This window comes from Antrostomus carolinensis, unplaced genomic scaffold (assembly GCF_000700745.2).
Source record: "Antrostomus carolinensis isolate BGI_N321 unplaced genomic scaffold, ASM70074v2 scaffold13133, whole genome shotgun sequence".
NCBI classification, from domain to species: domain Eukaryota; kingdom Metazoa; phylum Chordata; class Aves; order Caprimulgiformes; family Caprimulgidae; genus Antrostomus; species Antrostomus carolinensis.
In genome coordinates this window covers 53,355-63,290 of record NW_010305960.1, presented here as the reverse complement: position 1 = coordinate 63,290, position 9,936 = coordinate 53,355, and positions in this window count along the sequence as shown.

Genomic DNA, 9,936 nt, shown 5'->3' with positions numbered 1-9,936 from the left:
GCTGAACCTCACCGAGGAGGGGGACAGAATGATTTTTAGGAGGTAGCATGGCGTGGTCGCCATCTATATCACTTCACAGAGGTGTACCGAAAGCCTCGCGTATACGCTACCTTTTTTTTTTTTGTTTCCCCCCTTTTTTCCCCGTTTTTTCCCCCGCCGATGTATCCCAGCAGTCTTTGTTACACCTGAACATTGGCCAAGTTGACAGCCATTGGTTCCCGCAGACCCGCAGTAATGGCAGCTTCTGCCGGGTGCGCAACAGGAAAATTACAAAAGAGAAAAAAAAATAAAAAAAAAATTAAGGGTCCTTTGTCTCAAACTCCATCGGACCTCGCTCCCCAAATGTATGGACCGCTTATTTATAAGGAGAAAGTCACCAAGACAAATACTAGGTAGGCTGGTCAACTTACATATAGTGGATTTGACAAGCATCTGCTATAGTACAGAAGATTTGTAAACACTAAACAATGTTTTTACCTCCTTAAAAGTTTTGAGAAGTTGCCAGTATTGGCAGGAGGCACAGACTCCGAAACGTGCTTGAAGATACGTGCCAAAACCATTGTGACCTTTTCACCCATAGTGCTCGCTTCTCTTTTTCTTGCCTTTTTTCTTTTTTTTCTTTTTTTTTTTTTTCTTTTCCCCACTCTTCATCTTCTTTTTTTTGGAGGGAGTATTCTCTTCCAAGATGCCCTTGTTCGAGATGACTTCAGCAGTGAGATGTCCCTTTCCTTCTAAACATGTACGATAATTATTGCTTTGAATCCATGCTTTTTCTTCAGTAGGCACTATCATCTGTAAGGGAACACATGTGCACAGATTTAAATAGTGCTTCTTACAAAGCTACTGAAATCAATTATTCTCTTTAAGAACTGGCTAGAAAGAGAAAACAAAAATATGCAAATAGGCAAACTACATGTCATTTTCGTTTTTTTTAAAAAAAAAAAGAAAGAAAGAAAAAAAAGGAGAGGAAGATTGGTGTTTTGTGAATTAGAGGTTGACCAAAAATGTATTGAAATCTAGAGTATTGCTCTCAGTTTGCAGTTTCTAATCTGCTTAACTAAAAGCAGGCGGCATTTTCATACCCTGAACTTGGGTTCGCTTTTTAGTTTTTACTTATTCTGCGCTTGTATCAAATGACAAGTTGGAAACCATTGTGGCAAACCGTTTTCTTTGTGGGAGTCGAACAGTAAAGCTAATTTATGACCGGTCCTTTACCAGATGATCTGTATCAGAATCTACAATATACTAGGCACGTGGCAAGGTCACAATTTAAGTTGTTAAGGTCACAACCTTAGCCACCAGGCATTTGACCTTTTAGATAAAGTTAACCTTTGTTCATTAGTAGGCACTCAACCGAGAACTTTCTGGAGTTTTTTTTTTACTGCTTTGGAGTTCCTTCTGCTAATGTGATCAGATTGGAGAATAGATTCGCAATGGAAGTAGTTAAATTTTGTGAGAGGTCACAGTTTTTTAGAGACTTCTCCAGTGGACGAAGCTGGGTGGCAGGCCAGCATGCTGCGACGCCTGCTTTATTTTTTTTGGACGGTCATCGTTATGCGCTCCAGGCGAGAATTAAGCTAGCGAGGTATTTGTGGCAGAGAAAAGCTTTTAATCTTTTAGAAGGACGTTTAAAAATCGCAAATTTAAGAAAAATCTGGGGATAGGGTTTTATTTACACGAGCTCATTTTTTTGTTGTTGTTCGTGTTTAGAATAGAAGCCAGTGAAGATGCAAGAAGTTGGCCTTATTTTCCGCGACTGTGAAAATTTACTTAGCATCTAAATACGCTCTGTAGCTAATTGCCTGGGCAATAGTATAAAGCACACGACCTTGAACTTTATGCAGACCCATTTTATGTTCCCATCGGCCGATTTAAAATATTTCTACTTGGACCACCGCTAAGAGGCATCATCGATGGGAATAACCCAAAGATGGGTTAATGCAGAAAATAGCCAAAATACCCATGGAGGTGTCTATGGAGGAGTCCAAAAGGTACATAAGGTTTTGCGCCCTAATCTTTTAGTACAATTGGTATTGATTGTTGCTGCATTAATCCTGTTAATAGCTGCAGCCGGTTCGGTGTGTTGCAGGGATGCAAGAGGTGTCCTGACAATACTGTACATCACCAAAAGAGCTGTCGCAGCGTCTCAAACTCCTGATAGCCGCTTTGCAAAAGTGGAGCGTTCGACGGTGGAAACTGCTGCCGGCTCATATAGAAACACACACCATATTGTTTACTTAATTATGCCGTAGCGAAGGCTCATTTTTAATTATTTAGCCGACTTTCTCGCTTTGCTGTGATACCACATTTATTATTTAATTTAAAAATCAAAAGGGCTGCGCTACTGTTAGTTTTTGATGCATTTTACTTTTGTTTTGGCTACGTTATTGTCATTCCATCGTACAGTAATCCAGATAGCCGTGATATGCAGATTGGCCAGATGGTCATGTTAACAGATTGAGAACCCACTTCCCACTGCTAAAGAGCAGGTGTAAGATCAGTGGGCTTCCCCCCCCTCCCCCCTTTTCCTCCCAAGTTTCAACCAAAATGCTCTTTAGACAGCTCATAATGGTAGTTAAAAAGGGGCACATTTCAAATGGTGTTTGTTCTGTGGAGCTAATATGTAATATATATGTCAGTTTTACACGTATCTGAAGACTTTTAAAGCATCCGTGACATTCCCTCTGTATATAAGGCTTTTGAAAACCTACTTCCAGCCCATGACTGTTCTATTGTACGTCCAAAACGGTCCTTAAAGTTTTGTTTGTGATGTTAATATTCCCTACATATTTCTACAAACAGATCACATTTACCGAAAAATAGCCAGCTTTGCAGCAGGTATTCCACACGCTATCCCTGTACAGGGCGCCCTGTGCACGCTCGGAGGAACCTGAACAGTTCAGTGTCCAGCTGAGATTTTAATGTTTGGGGGCTCATAGGGGATTATTTTCTCCATTCATTTTTGCCACGGTGAGAAATCTGTAGTTTTAAAGAAAAAAGTGAAATGAAGACATCTCGTGGTATTTCTGCCCTCGAGGAATACCAACCAGGAGAAGGCAGATTTTGCATTACTTTAGCTTTATAAATGGTGCCCATAAAAAGTCAGTGGTGGGAGCCTGGGTCTCTGTCTCAGTTGGGAGAGGTGAGGAGATGACAGCTACAGCCCCTCGACACCCCAAATTTCAGGTACCCACCCATCACGGGTATGCATGAAATGCAGTCATAGCGATCTGCACACCTTGCGTGGTGCAGAAAGATCTCTCCATCCATCGATGCTCCCCACTTTGGGGAGCGGGACCGATGGCTTTCTGCAGCTGGGAGCAGGGCAGTAGCTGACAGAAGCAGGATTTAGGTGGGACAACTGCTCTCCCCGCGCAGTTGTAACTGAGCCGGTGAGTATCCGTGATAATTCAGATACTAACTGGTGCGGCACTTGGGACGGTCTGCTCTATCACGAACCCCTGGCAGGAGTTCAGTCATGTGGTTTAGCTTTCCCCTTTCTCCAACAACAACAACAACAGTGACAACAAATAAACACGGGATAAAGACGTATTTCATATGCCCAGGATGTTTTCCAGGTGATGTGGGTTCAGCTGGTATAAGGGTATGTTATTTCTATACCTCCCTGCAGAAATGGGAGAAGCCTTTGAATGGTAAGAAAGTTGCCCAGTGCTGCTGGCTTGTCTACAAGCAACTGCACTTTTATATTTCCCTTCTTTTCCACCCAATGATGAATAGCATTAATTTAGATCTATTTAAGGCGAGTGTGGGAGAAACCACAATCTTTGTTGTGGTCACTGCTGTACGCAGCGGGGCTGAATGTTTCTCTTGGTTGAGGCCTCAAAGCTGAATCTGGAGAACCCAAAACATCGTGTCAGCTTTTCAAACCCTTCAGAGAGACAGTGGAATCCTAATTGTTCATAAAACCCGCTATTTATTATTACAATTATGTATTTTCTCCCCATTTGGATGTAAAGCAAAGAGCATCCCTCGCTTTCCGTGCCTTGAGCTTCTTCACAGCTCCTCCTGCTCCTCCTCCCCTCGATGCTTCTGGTTCAGGCACCGGCCGAGGCTTTCGCAACCAGCAAACAAACCCCAGCCTGCTGCTCCGTAAACCCTCAACCCTTCCCCAAAAGCCTGTGCTTTGCCACATACGTCCCAAAGTTGGACCCACCGGGGCTTGGGGACTGTCCTTGTCAGGATGCAGCTTTTGGGGTGTCTTCGTTGGGAGCTGTGGGTCCAGCTCTGCCCCAGTTCCCTTCTGCACAGGCAAGGGCTGGAGCTGCTGATTAAATTACAGGCTGTAAATTCAGGGCAAATTATTTTAGCCTCCTAACAGCAGATGACCCTGAAGGTTTTCCTTACAACAGTGAGGATTCTCAGTAGATAAGAGTTGTTGGTGGACTAAAATTCATTTTGATCACTTTGTTTTTTCTGTTCATATGATGCTCTTAATTCATTTCATCTGTGGTTATTGTTAATTATCACCTGTGTTATGGTAGCCACCAAAAAGCCCAGCTGGGATCAGCACATGGGTCATGGTGCCCGTGACATGTGGGGCAGTTTTATCCCAGCAAGTTCTATGGGGAATGTCACAGCATTTTATGCCCAGTTGCAAGGACAGCTCCCGAGCCAGTCCTCTCATCACAGTGTAATTAATTTTGAAGAGATAACAGTGTATTTAGATATTTTTTGGAAGTGTTTCTAGCTAGTGTCACTCTGCATCCCAACCCAGGGGATGGATGTGGGTGCATGAGCTCAGCCCCGCGTGCGGCATCGTCACCGCTCGGCATGGAGGAGGAGGACATGGTCCCCGTCACGCAGGTGGATTCAGGCTGGATTTGTAGCCGCTGTCTGTAAAATACACAAGGGCCTCCATTTTGTGTGCCAGACTCTCACGTGCGAGTGCGAAATGGAGAGCTGCGCCGTTGAGCTTTGCCTGTGCCGAAGCGTGTAGGCATAGGTTGGCCATGGTCCCTGCGCCACCACGGTGCACCCAGACCCATGGTGAGGCCCAGGATGAGATATCCTGAGTTTATACATCCATCAGTTCCTCCTAACGGGGTCTCGGTCTCTTCTCTGGGTCCTTAATATCCGTCCTCCCGGTCCCAGTGCTATCCTGGTGTCACAGCCAGCCAGCACGTTGGCTCTCGGGCCGGTGTGAAGGGCTCCGGGGAGTCGTTCCTCCTTCCCCGCGGGCTTCGGTACACATCAGTGCCATTAGATTAGCAAGATAAAATCAAGACGGGTTTAATGACATGCTATTCTGAAAGTTTCCTGGACTTTATTGTTCATAACTTGGACCTGAGTCCGGGTTATGTTACACATGAGGATTAAAAAGCTGCAAACAACTGTGTGATTTTTAGGGGCTGAAAGTAATTAGCATATGTGGGTAGGAGGATACACTGCATGTCTGCGTTCCTTTAAAATATAAATCACAGTTATTTAATTATGTTTTGAGAGGGCAGATTTAAGGATATACTGCAAAATGCATTACCTATTATACCAACACGATAATCTTATTAACCTTGCTTTCTACTTTTTAATTTTATTGTGCACCCTGTACAACTCTTATGATATCAAAAATAATTACTTGGAGAATACATGATGTCAGAGGTCCAAGATGACATTTATCTTCACAAGTGAGGAGACGGCTATCTCGTGCATTGCATAGCAGCACGGGAGGCATCAGGGAAAGGAAGTGGAGATAGGTACCATCAGATGCTGTTTAACTTATATAAGACTGTTTTTGCAGATTTTTGTTATAGCTGAGGGCTGGCTTGACCAAACTTGATGCAGTTCAGCATCCGTGGGCCTCCTGCAATAGAAAGGATAAATGTTTTATTTGCATGTGCCCTACAACCGTAGATGAGTCAATATTTCAGGGCAGTTCCATGCATCTAGCCCCAATCCCAGTTGGATCTCCTGTTAAACCCTGCATTCTCCATCCCATCCCTCCTCAGGGCAGTGCATCTCTCTCCTTTTTAAAAAAAAAAAATAAAAAATTAAATCCATCTCTCCTAATGTTTGATGTATGTTGATATTTCCCCCTTTATTTCGTGAGGGAATGGGTGAGGGTGATGGGTAAGGGGAAACAAATACCATAATAATATCCCTTTTCAGAAGAATATAGTTTAATTTTGTGTGTGCGTGCAGCAGCTGCCATTGGCAAGCTGTCGTCTTTGTTGCCATGGGCTTTTTCTTTTTCTTTTTTCCTTTTTTTTTTTTTTTGCATGCGTGCCAGAACATGATTGGATGTTTCAGCATGTTCATGTTTTGGGGTGAGATATATCCGTAGTGAAGCACAAAATTATCATGGGGTTGGTGGGTGTCCAAGGCTGGGTTATTTGGCCAGGTGAGCTGGTTGCGTTGGAGAAGGTCCTGTGAGCATAGTACCTGGTGGTTGGCTGGTTGATGAGATGGAACTCGGTAGCGCTCTAGATTTTTTTGGTGATGTTAAAAGGTCATTTAAAAACATCACAGGAGGGCGTATCACTGTGGTCTCCTCCAACAGGACACCCATTGGGTGCAGCAGGAAGCCCTCGGTGCTACCTGGGGAGTACCGGTCGGTGGGTTTCTCCTGCCCATCTCACTCACGTGGTGTACACGCCCCATGGGCGGTTGTGTCCATCCCGGGCTCTTGCTGGTGCCATGAGGAGCTGGACAGTGGCACTGGTGAGTTTGTGCTGCCTGAGACCCTGACCAGTGATACACGGGCTCCAGGCAGGGCTTGCAGTGCATATGGGGATGGAACACACCTTCCACGGGACATAAAACTAACATGGCATTGCCCACAAGAGCTGTAGGTGACAGAAAATTCTTTGGACTTGCCACCGTGGCACTTAGCCCTGACCACAGAGGTGTAGCTCGTGCGTTTCCTGATCCTTGTTTTCATCCGTTTGTCATATTCATCATATGCCCATAGCATCACCTTTGCCTAGGGCAGTGGTGGAGTCCCCATCCCTGGAGGGACTGAAGAGTCGTGTAGACATAGTGCTGAGGGACATGGGTTAGTCGGGGACTTGTCAGTGTTGGGTTCATGGTTGGACGCGATGATCTTAAAGGGCTTTTCCAATCGAGGCCATTCTATGATCAGTATTGAAAGTCTAAACGTGTTCTGCACCGTCCTCTGTGCTGCACATCTTTCTTCTCATCCCAGCCACCCTCACCCCACGTTAAGTATGGTTGGACACGATGAACTTAAAGATCTTTTCCAACCTAAATGATTCTATGATTTTAATTAACACATGATGGGAGAGCAGGAGTGCTCATCATCCCGGGAAACCCACCACGCGGCTGCAGGGATCTTTTCTAGGTGCAAAATGCATTTGCAAACTCAGGAGAAATATTTCATAGGAAGGCGTCTCCGTACGGCACTCTTAGGCTTGATCTAACCCTAAACTGGAGCACTCAACAAGGGGAAAGTTTGCAGGGTGAGCTCAGGCACCGTGCACGGTCTGCTGAAGGTTTCAGGAGAAAGAAAGGATGAAGAACTAAATGCAAAGTGTTGAGACAGCCTCATTCATGTTGTATTTTTCTGCATCAACACATTTACTCTTGTGTATGAGGTACAGATAATGAGCTGCGTGAGCTTTGTAATAAACATCCCGTCTGGTTACATTTCTATTTTAGTGTTTGAAGCCGGTGCGTGTGCTACAAAATACCTTGTAATGTGCTGAAAGAACAGGGATGAACCCCTGTAAGGGAATCAAAAGACAAGCTAGAGAGTTGCTCCATTTATTGTCAAGTTGAACACTTACTGGAGATTTTAATGCAGAAATACATTGTCAATCAGATTTAATCCTAAGGATATTCAGTTGAAATTTTGTCTGATCTTTTTACCCAATACTTTTTAATTTAATATGGAACAAAAAATTGATTTTTTTTTTTTTTTTTTTTTTTTTTTTTTTTAAGGCCAAATAGTTTCAAGTAAATCAAAAGAATGAATTCTTTGTATCGGGATGCTTTTCTAAAGCCCAGCTATTGTTGGGATCCCTTTTAGGGAGGATAGCCACTGCAATGCTTTTATTGTGTGATGACGAGGACTTTTCCTGATGTGATGAGGACTTCATTAAAAATAGCCAACAAACTTCTTTACATTTGTTTCTGTGTTAAAAAGTAAAAAAGTAGTTGTCATTTAGCTAAAAAGTAAATCCCACATCATTTTATTTGAAAGCTTCACAAACGGCTTGCCTGGCTACGGGAGAATCAGCCTCGATAGCCGCCGAACCCTTGTGAGTGTAGGTTTGATGGTGAAGTTGGAAAAAACACCGGAAAAAAAGTTTCCAACACAAAAAATTGGGGGAAAAAAGGGCAGTCAGGTAAGAAGTGAGATTTTTGTGGTCAAGATCTTTTTTTTATTTATTTTTTGTTTCATATAGAGAAGGACATCAGCTTCAGCAACTCTGGTTTAGGTTCTTCCTAGGCAGATGCCGTTGCAAACACCCGGCCAGGGAGCTCAGTCCTGTTTGGGGATGCACAGTGTCTATTCTTTCTAATGTGGATGCACAAGCACGATATATAGGCAAAATATTATGCTCAGAGCCCACTTTAAACGTGGACATTATTTCTTTTTCTGGTCAAAAGCTAGAGGTCAAAATTGTGATGGGAATTGTGAGCATGGACCAGTTGTTTTCCACATGCATGGTATTTAGTAATAAATTCTTCTGTTTAAAAAGTGGGTGACGAGGATGGAATGAGCAGGGTCCCCATCCCGGCATGGAGCTTGGTTGTCTGCGGCCGTCCCGTCCGGTGCGGAGCTATGGACTATTTGTGTGCTGCAGGGTGGGATGCTCACATCTGCCTGCAGCATGCTGAAGGATGCTGTGGACATCGCCCTGGAAAAAAACAAGTGTATAGAGTTTTCATTCCTGAATGTCCTGTTGGTAGGGTAGGTTTTCCACGAGCTGGGTCGCTGAGAAAGTCCTGCTTTTCTCCCCATTCCTGGCTGGATCTCTCCCTGCTGTCGCAGATTTGTTTGCTCGGGCTTGAGGTTGAGTTATGCTCAGCTGCTTGGTGCCTTCATCCCCGCTGCAGGCCACCGAGCTTGTGCGGTCCAGCCCGGCTTGGGGTCCCAGCAGTGCCACCGTCAGCAGCAGGAGTGAGCGTAGGGAAGGCACCAGCACCAGCGATGCAAATTCAGGACACTTGGAGAGTTTGGAAAGTGTGAAATGAGTCAGAGTTTGAAAAGAAAATGAGATGTTTCTGTCCACATGGTTCCAAAATACAGGGCAGTGGCATTGAGTTGATAGATGTGCTTTGAGAGCTTCAAAAAACTTTCTGCGATTGCACAAGCAGTATCTAATATTAATAATGGTTCCTCATTAAAAGGGAGGAAGATTTCTCAGACAATCTTTCTCGTGTACGTTGTTTTTTGAACAAGCTTCGTCTACCTTAGCAACTTCTCCAGGGAACTTTTCAGCTCGGCGCTGGGGCCGCTGGTGCGGCTCGAGGACGGGTCAATGGCCATGGAGGCATTTAACATTTTAATTGCCTTTCTATACCGATCGCTGCGATGACCTGTTTGTTTGGATTATGTCTCTTTTTCATATTTAAAAAAAAAAAAAAGAAAAAGAAAAAAAAAGAAAACAAAGGAAGTACAGTGCTGTGCACAGAACAGTTATTAAAAACAGTTGGGAAGCATATAAAAGGTACTGTTTGTGTGAGAAACGGGACAGCTGTGATGGTCTATTGGGAAAGTGTGTACAGATGGTGGTAGGGAGGGGAATGATGACTACATGGCTGATAAATGAAATACAAAAAGCATTAAATTGGTGATTTTTTTTTTTTTTTTTTAAGAGTACATTTTTGGTTAGCATTTTTGGTGCATCATTAAGGCTCTTTGTCTGCCTCTTATTTAGCCAGGAAGTGCAACTATCTCCGTACATTTGTGGCTCTGATTTTGTTTACAAATAAGGAGTCTGTTTAATAAATCAC